This window comes from Rhinatrema bivittatum, chromosome 5, assembly GCF_901001135.1.
Source record: "Rhinatrema bivittatum chromosome 5, aRhiBiv1.1, whole genome shotgun sequence".
Taxonomy (NCBI): Eukaryota; Metazoa; Chordata; class Amphibia; order Gymnophiona; family Rhinatrematidae; genus Rhinatrema; species Rhinatrema bivittatum.
Genome location: NC_042619.1, coordinates 191,587,208 through 191,599,507, shown reverse-complemented (window position 1 = coordinate 191,599,507; position 12,300 = coordinate 191,587,208).

The following is a 12,300-nucleotide window of genomic DNA, read 5'->3' as shown; positions in this document are numbered from 1 at the left end:
GCGAGTCCCGGGGCTCTGCGCACGCCGGTAGGCCTATGTAAAATAGGCTCACCGGCGCTCAGGGCCCTGCTCGCCTAAATCCGCCCGGTTTTGGGTGGATTTAGGCGAGCAGGGCTCTTAAAATCCGCCCCAGTGTACATAGCATGGCCTAGCTTGTGGCATTTTGCTTCGCAGGCATACCCCTAGGAACCTGTCCTTTCCCTCACATATGGGTGAGATAGTGCCTAGGCTTTCAACATGGAGAGCAAAAGCTCTAGAAATCCTATAAATCAAAAGTAGCTCTGAAACTTGAAGGCACAGCCTAAAGCTACTGGTAGATAGATTAAGGTAACAGTCACAGAGTTGCCATTTTACAGCCTCATCCCATAGCTGACAACAATGTGCATGTGAACTTATGCATCTGAACTTGGGATGATTTGTGTCATATGGGCTTGCAAAGGCACTGCTGACCACACTGCCTCAGCTATTTCAGAGCCAGTGCTGATATAAGAGTGCTCACCTAGCAGGCCTTCAGTTCTAACCTTTAGTAAAGCACTTATGCAACATGGTGGCATTCCCACAATGCTCCCAGTCATTCCAAGCTAGCATAAGTCTTTCTGACCACATTCACCCATACACAGATGCCCAGCGCTTAACCTACCTAGGCAAAATGTCAACTATCATGTGCAGATGGTGATGGCCTTGACTGTTGGGATGTATGTTGGTTAGCTTAGCTTCTCTGAGAGGCTACATAAGGATGATGGTCAGACTGTGTGAAGCCAGGATTGGGAATCAGATGTTTTCATGACTTCATTTGTATTTGCAAGCCACTTTAGAAATGTCAACGTCACAGTATAGTTTCTAATGACTCTAAGAGCACCCACATGTCTCCTAAGAAAAGGTTCATGTCATTGAACCCAACACAAAGGTTTATTTGAAGTTATTTGTTTTGCCTAACCTATCACAGGTAGCCTTTTTCAAATATGGAGATGTCCCAGTGCTGCAAGGCCCTTGGCCAGTCTAGCTCAGGACTAGTCATGTGGTGCTGCTGCATACATGTATGTACCAAGAAAATATACAGCACAATTTGCTTGTTGCGATAGCTAGAATCAGTTACAGTTCTTCTACTATTTATGGCCACCTTAAAGCACTTAGGCTGAGGACTTCTGGGGCAAAAAGCTTGCAGAATGGCACGCTTCAAGGTCACGCACCATCTTTCAGGGGTTTTATGGTTAGAGGCCTTTGCTGATCCACATGGCTGGCAGGACTTGTGGTCAAACTGGAAGAGTTGCTGTCCTATAGGCTGTGGCTCATGTGGTGTTTGTCACTTTTACAGTTAGTGGTTAGCAGAACAGGTATGCTGATAGACTCTCAATAATCAGCTCAATGTACAGCATAAAGGCTATTTATTTATTTATATTCCACTTTTCACACTGCTTTCAGCACCAAAGTGGATTACATTCAGGTACTGTAGGTATTTCCCTATCCCCAGAGGGCTTACAATCTAAGGCCTGGATTTATCAAAATGTGATACGTATCACATGCGATAGTAAAAGGGATGTGTTTTATGCTAATATACAGTTTATCGCAATTTGTGCTAATTACCTATGTGAAGAGCTAAGATAGTGCAAATTGCAATAACATTTTCAGACTTTGTGATACCTGTTGTATTTCCTGCATTAAACCACTGGGGGGGGGGGGGGGAGAGAGAGAGAGAGAGAGAGAGAGAGAGAGAGAGAGAGACTAGCCATGATGTCCTTTCCCTAGATAGGTATTTGTATCCCTATGGGTGGCCCACCTAGTAACTCGAGATGAGGTTTAGGTATTAGTGTAGGGGGTTAGGGGCCACTTTGACATTCAACGTGAGACGTACAAACAGAACAGTGGTCTCTTGTGAAGATTTGATGACCTACGGAGTGAGGAAACTCACTCCAAGATGATATTTGTGAAAGGTTCTCTCAACCTAGCTTGATGGCTCTCTACCTGGGTAACATAAAGCTAGGTGGAGAGAACATTGCCCAAATCTCATCTTTGGGTGAGTTTCCTCTACCTAAAGGTGTAGTTTAAAATCAGTAGGGATGTGAATCATTTTTTGACGATTTAAAATATCGTCCGATATATTTTAAATCGTCAAAAATCGTTAGGGCCACGATACAATACCAATTCCCCCGATTTATCGTCAAAAAATCGTAAATCGGGGGAAGGGGGAGGGCAGGAAAACCGGCACACTAAAACCCCCTAAAACCCACCCCTGACCCTTTAAATTAAATCCCCCACCCTCCCGAACCCCCCCACCCAAATGCCTTAAATTACCCTGGGGTCTAGCGGCGGTCCATAGCTAAATTGGGGGAAGGGGGAGGGCAGGAAAACCGGCACACTAAATCCCCCTAAAACCCACCCCCGACACTTTAAATGAAATCGGGGGAAGGGGGAGGGCAGGAAAACCGGCACACTAAATCCCCCTAAAACCCACCCCCGACCCTTTAAATTAAATCCCCCCAAATGCCTTAAAGTACCCTGGGGTCCAGCGGCGGTCCGAACCGGGCTCCTGCTGTTGAAGCGTGTTGTCTTCAGCCGGCGCCATTTTGCAAAATGGCCGCCGCAAAATGGCGGCGGCCATAGACCAACACGATTCGACCGCAGGAGGTCGCTTCCAGACCCCCGCTGGACTTTTGGCAAGTCTTGTGGGGGTCAGGAGGCCCCCCCAAGCTGGCCAAAAGTCTCTGGGGGTCCAGCGGGTGTCCGGGAGCGATCTCCTGCCGCAAATCGTTTTCCGTACGGAGAATGGCGCCGGCAGGAGATCGACTGCAGGAGGTCGTTCAGCGGAGGTCCGGAACCCTCGCTGAAAGACCTCCTGGCCAAAAGTCCAGCGGGGGTCCAGAAGCGACCTCCTGCGGTCGAATCATGTTGGTCTATGGCCGCCGCCATTTTGCGGTGGCCATTTTGCAAAATGGCGCCGGCTGAAGACAACATGCTTCAACAGCAGGAGCCCGTTTCGGACCGCCGCTGGACCCCAGGGTACTTTAAGGCATTTGGGGGGATTTAATTTAAAGGATCGGGGGTGGGTTTTAGGGGGATTTAGTGTGCCGGTTTTCCTGCCCTCCCCTTCCCCCGATTTAGCTATGGACCGCCGCTGGATCCCAGGGTAATTTAAGGCATTTGGGGGTGGGGGATTTAATTTAAAGGGTCGGGGGTGGGTTTTAGGGGGTTTTAGTGTGCCAGTTCACGATTTTAATGATTTTCACGATATTCTAAACACCCAAACGGCAACGATACGATTCCCTCCCCCTCCCAGCCGAAATCGATCGTTAAGACGATCGAGGACACGATTCACATCTCTAAAAATCAGCATTAAGTCTGTACGATAGCACTTCGCAGACTGGCAAACCCAGCCCTCTCCCCACCCCTAGCTCCTCCTCTTTTTCAAATTTGCATTGCACCATACGATATGGTGCTATTGCATGCATTAAAGATGTGTTCTCATGCAGTAAGGGCCTATCACATGTGTTAACGGGGCTTTTTGCATGCGATAAGCCCTTAACGCATGCAAAAACGCCTTAGCGCATTTTGATAAATGACCCCCTAAGTTTGTACCTGAGGCAATGGATGATAAAATGACTTGCCCAAGGTCACAAGGAGTGACAGCAGGTCTCAAACCCCGGTCTCCTGGTTCGTAGCCCACTGCTGAAGCTGCTATCAGCTGTTGACCTCAGAAGCCTATAACCTGCTTCATTTGCAAACCTATCACCATGCTGAATGGGCAACTGCTCCCAGAGGTTTCATGTGGTTGACATGATGTCTTATGCACTTTCTGTGTTGGTGTCTTGCAAGGCAAGCATTTCTTGCCATGTGAGGGCTTGATGACCCATATCAGTACCTCTGTCAATGGCTTATCATATATGATTCTCACTGATGTCTGTCATATTGGCAGGTCACATCCAGCTGCCTGTCCTGCTCCTATTGTGCTAATGATGGCAGTCTCGGAGAACCCTCTCCCATGCAATGTCAGTGATATTGCACATCTCCATTTATTTCTACAGGGACAGAGTGACCAGAAGCAAACTCAGGATCTTCCATTCAAGGTTGGCACTTTTTGTGGTGGAGGCAGGTAGTTGTCTTCCAATGTTCTGACTCCCCTATCTGGTACAATTACAGTCATCTGATTCCATACCCCCTGACATGCTTCCACATATATAGATAGATTAATAGTGGAAAAGAAAGAGAATGAGAAGAAAACAATCAACAATAATCTAATAATTATTCCCATTATTAAACTCTTGGGAGACTATGTTCAAAAGTGTACTTCCTAATCCCGGCATATAGAAAAAAAAACAAAAAAATCCCCTAGGTCCTTGATCATCATTTGCTGAACTTCCCTCTAAAGTATTCAACTTTTGTTTCCTTATCGATATGGAATGGAATCTAAAGTTCAAAGATTTGAGGTTCTGGCCTATATAGGTTAACTTGCTAGCTCACATTTTTCATTTAACAGATCCAATCTCTTTTGTCAATACAGACAGAAGCAAAGGATTTCTATCACAAGAAGAAGAAACATGGACAAAAGGAGAATTTAATGATGTGTAAGCCCTTCATTTTGCTCTCCAGGAGTTCATGATCTGTCTATATGATGGTTAACTATGGTGTCTTCTACTGTCATTGTTGGAATTCTATACATCTTTGTCGCTTGATGTATCTCAGCAGGCTGAAGAATGCTATGATTAGGAAAGGAAATGGACCTAACAATAATAGAAAAAGCTTCATTGTTCACTGAAAAAAAAGCCTGTAGATATAAATACTATACATTTGAGTACATCTGAAAAGAAATAATGATTTAGTAGATTTTAGCATGCCATTTGAAAATTTAATTGTTAAATTAACCATGAAAGAGCATACTAGAGAGGGAAGAATGCACATTGAAAAGATAACTTTAAAAGCATGATTCAATTTTATTCCCATATCCATTATATTAATAAAGAAAGATAATATGATGATTCTAGAAAGGTTACACCATATACACAATAATCACATATCATGAGCTACCACACCTGCTTTCATTATTGATTCTAATTTCAAGTTAAATACCCAGAAGTGCCAAAGTATAATCATTATTATCATTGGTAATAGAATTATAATGATCAATAATAGAGATAGGTCAATTTAAAATTTGTCTACATGATGCAAGATTTATAATTAATTTTTATTTTGCTAGCTGACCCTATAATTACATATGTTCAAGAATAAAAAATAAAAATAAATATTTTTGGGCTATATTTGTTGTTGAATATTTGAACAAATGCATATAGGACATGTCCAATAAACTGCATAACATCATGTATATTATCAGTTTTTCATTTCAAATTTACCTAGTAAGTAGGGTTCAGTTCTTTTTTTTTTTTTAATGTACTGTAGTCTTTCCCTTCCATTTATTGTTGAGAGACCTATTCAGGATTGAGAACAAGGGCTAGATTCATTAAGGCGTTTCTCACATTTTATGTCTATGGGAAAAACCCTTATTAAATCAGGTACTTGGTTTGATATTCATAATTTCTGCAAAGCGATGTTGTATTACTTATGTAGTGAAACCTTGCAGTTTAGTGTCTGTCATGAAGCCAGATTAAGAAGGGTTGCCAGATCTTTTATATATGAAGAATATTTATTGCAATGTGGATTCTTCTTTCTCTGATTAGTTTAAACTCTAATTCATATTTTCTTAGAGAGAGTTCCTGGATATTTGCAATGCATTATAATTAATAAGACTTCACATTTGCACTCATGCCTTCCCTTTTTGGTTCACACATCCAAACGCAAACACACAAACATTAACTAGCAGCTGTTATGATTCCTGCTTGCGGTGCCCATCCGTGAGCAGACCTCTTTACCTACCTCTCACCATGCAGTCAGGAGGCCGCCGTTACTGCCGCTGCTGTGCCACACGGCCTGGACAGCTGCATTTCCGACCTCCTAAGCAGTCAGGAGGCCGCTCCCTGTCTTGTCCTCATTCACGGTAGGGAGCTGCGAGGCAGTGTGGTCTTCAGCGGCAGGAAGCTGCGGACTTCAGTTCTCTTCATGGCCTGAGGCCGCTCCTGACGTCATCCTGCTCTGCTCGGGCCTGTTTTCTGTTCCTGTGCACAGCAGCAGTGTTGCTGCTGTCCGTGGTGCTGCTCCTGTCTCGTGTTCCTGCCTCTAGGCACCGGCATGCACCTCTTCTCAAGATTTAAAGGGCCCGTGGCCGGATATGCCCCGGGCCCCACCTGATGATGTCTTCCTGTCTCAGCCCTATAAGAGGGCTTCACATTCAGTCCTGCTTTGCCTTGCATTGGAGGTTCCTGCTCCTGGAAGTCTCGTCTTCCAGTGCTCCATCAGGTCTTCATTCTTTGTTGGAGCTCCATGTCTCATCTTGCTTCCTGAGTCTTCGTGGTTTCCTGATGTTCCATGTCTTCATGTTCCAAGGTTCCTAGTCCAGGTTTCCTGATGTTCCAGACTCCTGGCATTCCACTTCCTGATGTTCCACTTCCTGATGTTCCAGACTTCCTGATGTTCCTAGGTTCTGTTCCTCCTTCACTTGTTCAAGTCCTCTTGACCCTCCAGCTCCTTTGGTCCTCCAGATGATATCTTGTTTGGGTAATCCATCTTGTCAGTTCCTGTTTTCATCATTGGACTTTCATCTCAGCTGGATTCCCTTCCTGCGCTAGTCCCGTTCTCTGCGTGGTCCATGACCAGCCGCTCCAGGTTGTGTAGGGCACGCTACAGGGACAGGGTGGTCCATGACCAGCCCATTGCATCCGCCCATGTCAGTGGACTGTGTAGGGTGCCCTGAGAGACAGTGCCACTGTCTGAACCTTCCCTACTCCTCATCTCGTCTAGAGTCTTCCAAGTTCCTCATCTTGTCTAGAGTCTTCCAAGTTCCTCGTCCACATCCAGAGTCTTCTCATCCATGTCTTGAGTCTTGTGTGTCACATGGCCTCCTCAGCCCAGCCTGCTGCCTCTTGCCAATATCCAGCGGCAGGACCAAAAGGGCTGAGAATGGTCGGAGGACTGTTCAAATACCAACATAGTGTTGTTGGCTTCCAGAAACATGCAGGTCCGGCAGAGGGTCAGACTTTATCTTCACCTGTGCTGGGACACGTCTTGCCAACCCTCGGTGCTGACTTGGATTCTTCTGGGATCATGCCGAGGCCCAAGGGCACACAATCCCCTCAAATGGGATCGCTCTCCTAGCGGTCCCTAACAAAACAGCAGCAAATAAGACAAAAGCTCTATTAGCATATCATATTGTATTTTTTAAAAATTGGTTAGTATAAACTCCATGTATTGAACATTATTGACTTCATTTATTCCTAGACAATACCTAGATAGTCTCTGTTTTAAACTTCCAATATAATGATAGCAAATAAAAGAATAATGCTACCTTAGAGATAATAGACCAAAATTAATGGCTGCTGCTGAACCCTAATTCCCTTGGAGCTCACTTTGTAATGTTATGGGTCTCACCTTTATTCCAATACCTGGGGATTGACATGAATCCTGTCAAACTGTAAGCTGCAACAAGAAATTCCTTCTTCACTTAATTCCTTTTCCCAGTAATATAATTTCCAATTCCTGAAGACAGTGTGGAAGGCTGGCAAGGATTCCCAACTCCAAAAGACTCCAGAAGGGGTCGGAACCTCACAGCATGCCAACACTTGAAATGCCTTCATGGAGAACAGTGATTGGATGAATAAACATACTTAAACCACACATATGTTTTTCTATCAGCATGAACCCCACTTAGCTGGTGGAGAGCAAAACCTGTGGACATGTGGCGAGCCTGGGAGGATGGCCAGGGCTCGCCAACATTATCATGCCTTTTTTCATCCTGTAGCTTCCTGACGCACACATAACCTTCAGTAACTTGAACATATATTCTTCCAGCTTTGCCAAATCTGCAGATATGCCAAATAATATAATTTCTAATGAAAAAGTATAGGAGTTCTATGTAATTTTCTTCAAAGGTTCAAAGATTTGGTACCATATTTCAAAAGGTTATGGCATTATCATAGTTTCTGCTAAATGTTTTCATTTTTTGAGTAGCCTAAAGTACAAACTAGCATGAGTCAAAAACCTAGGTGCTACGTAGCTGGATAAAATCAGCACTTAGCCAGATAAATAACAATTATCTGGCTACTAAGTATTTTCTGTGGCTGCAGCTTATCCAAATATCTTAGCTGAGTGGCACCATTTACCCAGATAATAAAGAAGGTGTTTCGGGGTGTTTCATGGGCATGGACAAAATCTCAACAATAAATCAGTTATTCAGTTTTAATGAGGTGCTTAACTCTGACTTATATCCAGCTAAACTTAGGCTAGCTATTTAGGAATTTGCAGAAGCAGGTCTTTCAATATGGGGCGTATTTATGCGCGTAGGGGGGTTATGCGTGCTGGGCCTATTTTCAAAAGGCCCAGCGGTGCATGTAAAGCCCCAGGATGCATGTATGTCCTTGGGCTTTTCTGAATGGATGGGCAGAGTGGCATGGTGGGGCAGGGCAGATGGTATGGGGTGTGGTGGGGCAGTCCGGGGGCATGGTGGGGTGGTCCAGGAGGCATGGCCGGGTAGCGCGCACAAATGTAGGCCGTGCACGTAACCTTTAAAATCTGCCCCTATGTGTGAAGAACTTTATCCATCTAGCATTTTAAGCTGTCTGTAGCAGAGTAGCTTTGACTTGTAGAATTGCAAGGGTGCAACATGCTTCCCAGTTTGTGGTGATGGCACCACAGGCAGCAAAGGTGATTGGGATGTGCATGGGTGAAAAATTTTTCTTTTTTGGTTCATTTTCGGGAAGTTTATCCCATGAATTTTGGTTCATGGACTGCTTGATTCATTTCATTCATGTGAAAAAAACATATCAATCGATAAAAAACAAAGGCCAAAAACTAGGCCTGCATTTCACCCTTCTGGAAAAATGCCAGGGCCAAGATTCCCTCTCCCGGCCCCCACTAAACCATCTGGTGGGTATCCATCGGCTAAGACTAAGACGAAGCCTCGGACTTGTGTAGACCAAGGCCACCTCGGCCTCGGCCTAGACCAGACTCTGTACCCAAGCCTGGCATCGTGGCTCGGCCCTGAGGCTGGGTTCCAATGCTGGTACCTCAGCCCAGATGCAGGCTGGATGCCACAGAGTTGCTCTCAGCATAGACCGAGGCCTAGACTTAGCCTCAATGAATTAGTTTAAATCCATACAAAAGAATTAGCCTTATTCATCACATTTTGTATTTTTATTTTAAACAAATGGACATCCCTAAAAGAGATGGCTTGGCAGCAGAGACAACAACCAAGAAGAAGATATCACCCTGAAAGTGTGTACAGGTGCAAAATAAACTATTTTGACCTTTCAGAAGAGCAAATATTCACTAGATATTTTTTTAACAAGCAAACTATTTTGGATATTTGTAGCTTGCTCAATGAGGATCTAGAGAATGCCATAAAGAGAAACCATGCCTTGCCAATACAAATAAAAGTTATCACTGCCTTGACCTTTTTAGCCACTGGAAGTTTCCATACCACTGTAGGTGATACTTCTGGTATAACTCAATCAGTCACTTCTCATTGAATATACTAATTTACTCATGCTCTGTGCCAACAAATGAATGACTACATATCTTTTCCAAATGCAGGACCCAGCAGAGATATGACATAGCAGATTTTCCAATAGTGATTGGTGTTATTGATTGCACATATGTGGCATTAAGGCCTCCCATGCAGCAGAAAAGAGGCTATAGGAACAGGAAAGGTCATTTGTAATGCCAGGGGCATAATCATAGATGTATTGGCCAAGTATCTAGGATTCTGCCATAATGCTTTCAGTTTTGCACATTCTGAACTTGCAGAGGCCTTTGAGACAAGAAAAATAGCAAGGGCTTGGCTCATAGGTAAGTCAGAGCTCCCAAATAAAAAAAATTCAAATATTATTATATGGCTTAATATTTACAAGTCTGGCATGTGGCACTGGGAATCTAAATATATATAAATGCCAAAGCCCTCACTGACTCACTTACTCATCACTAAGTTAAGGGAACACAATTGAAAATTGCTTTAATAGACATGCCATCCAGCAGTCTGTCTAACCTAATGGCATTTCTGTAAAAGCAATTTGTAATTGTGTTCCCTTAACTATCTGTGTGGCACCTTTGAAAGTTTGTACCTCTGACCATATTTATGAAGATTTGTCCATTAACCACACTGGAAAAGATCAGTTTTGATCTCCTGCTCTGTCTCTACTGATGCAGCCAGTGCGAAACATGGCCATGTCAGGGGACCAACAGTACTATTATAATTAATTGCCTTATTGTTTTCAAATGCAAGATGCATCTGCCTGTTCTTTATACTGAGTAAATACCTCTCCTACTCAACCATGGCCTCTGCGACTGTAGATGGTTCATCTATTTTGACATACCTCTGTATTATTTGAACTTTGTCAAATGCCATTCATCTGGGGAGGGGGGGGGTATTTCTCACCAGTTAATACAAAGAGAACAATGTTTAATATTCAGTTGGAATAAAGTTATGCCTCATGGATTAAATCATGAGGTGGAATGGAATAGTCTATTGTGAATTAGCTGTGAATTTTCTGTGTGTTTGTGTGTGAGAATGGGAGCCTGTGTATGTGTGTGAGAATGGGAGCCTGTGTGTGTGTGTGAGATTGAAAACCTGTATGTATGAGAGAATGAAATACTGTGCATGTGTGTGTGTGTGTGTGTGAAAATGGGAGCCTGGTTTTGTGTATATGTATGATAATATTTATTTATTTATCTATTTATTTATTTATTTGATGAGTTTTATATACTGTTATTATTATTATTATTATTTTTATTAGGAACCTATGTGTTGTGAAATTAAGAACCTAGATGTGTGTGTGAGGGAACCTTTGTGTGTATGTATGTGTGGGTGATAGTGCATGAGAACGTCTACACATTTACTACAAAATGCCTCAGCAAGACTTTTGTTAGGATCTATGAAATTCGATCACATTACAGGCTTGCTGATTTCACTGCACATGTTGCCAATACTACCCCAAGTCTATTTTAGAGTATTAACATTAATATTCAAAATCATTCTTTCTAGTAACACCAGCATGATAGATGTAAATGCCTGTTTATGAATACTACCTCTGTAAGCCATCATTTGCAGATTTATTGCTATGAATGTTATTTTTGTAAGCTGTTGTGATCTTTACATGGAATGACGGTATATAAAATGTCTAAATAGAAAAATAAATAAAAAAATAAATATGTGGAAAAGCAAATGATAATTAGAGCTTGTGTGAGTGGAGAGAAGGAGAGTAAGACTCTCTGTGTGGGGGGAACATGTGAGAATATCAGCTTGTATTTGTGCATGTGGGAGAGAATGTGAGAGTTAGAGCTTGTCTGTGTGTATGTTTAAGAGCACGTGAAAGCTTTTATATGTGGGAGGGTTTGTGAGAGTGAGAGCCTGTAAGACTGCGAGAGAATGTGAGAGTGATAACTTGTGTGTGTGTGGGAGACAATGAGAGTGAGGGCTAATGTGTAGAGGGTCAGCAAATGAGAGTTAGCACTTGTATGGGAGAGCATATGTGCTGGCTCAATAAGAAATACACAAATTTCCCTCCTCCAGACAGCTAACTTTTCTTCTTAATCAGTCTTCAGGCAAAGATCTTTTAAGTTTAAAATTATTTATTGTACAGATAATTTTCCATTACTTACAATTATTCGCATTCCAAATGCATATGTCCCAGGCAGAGATCTTTGTAGCTGGAGGTAAGCAGGAGAAGGGAGATGGAGTTTCTTGGGATTCAGGGTGAGAAGACAAGGGGTTCTAAAGCTGATTAGTCTTTAGAATTAAAGCGGTGAGAAGAAATGTAAAAAAGCTAATTGTATTACAGAAGTCTCAGGCATTTCTAGCTTTTAAGCAGCATGGCTTAGACTGGCTAACAGTCTTGGAGAGTGACTACAGGAAACGTCCCCACAAGCTGGGGCTAGAGGCCGGGATCCAATGGTAGCAAGCCTAGGATCCATGTGACACAGGGGGGAGCAAGAAGGGCAGTTCCTTGAGCCAATAAGGCACTTAAGAAGACTCAAGTTAGATTGAGAGAGCATACAGACCCTTCCCAATGAGAGAAGCAGGGGGGAGGGAGTTTCTCTTAAAGGCAAAACTCCCCTTAAAGGCAGGGCTCACAGGCTTTTATCATGGGTTACAAATAAGGACTGCATTAGACATAGTTAAACTGAAATGTATGAACAGATGCCAAAATGTACCCACTGCTGGGAACAGAACACTCCCCATCTGGTATCACAAGATACCACTATATC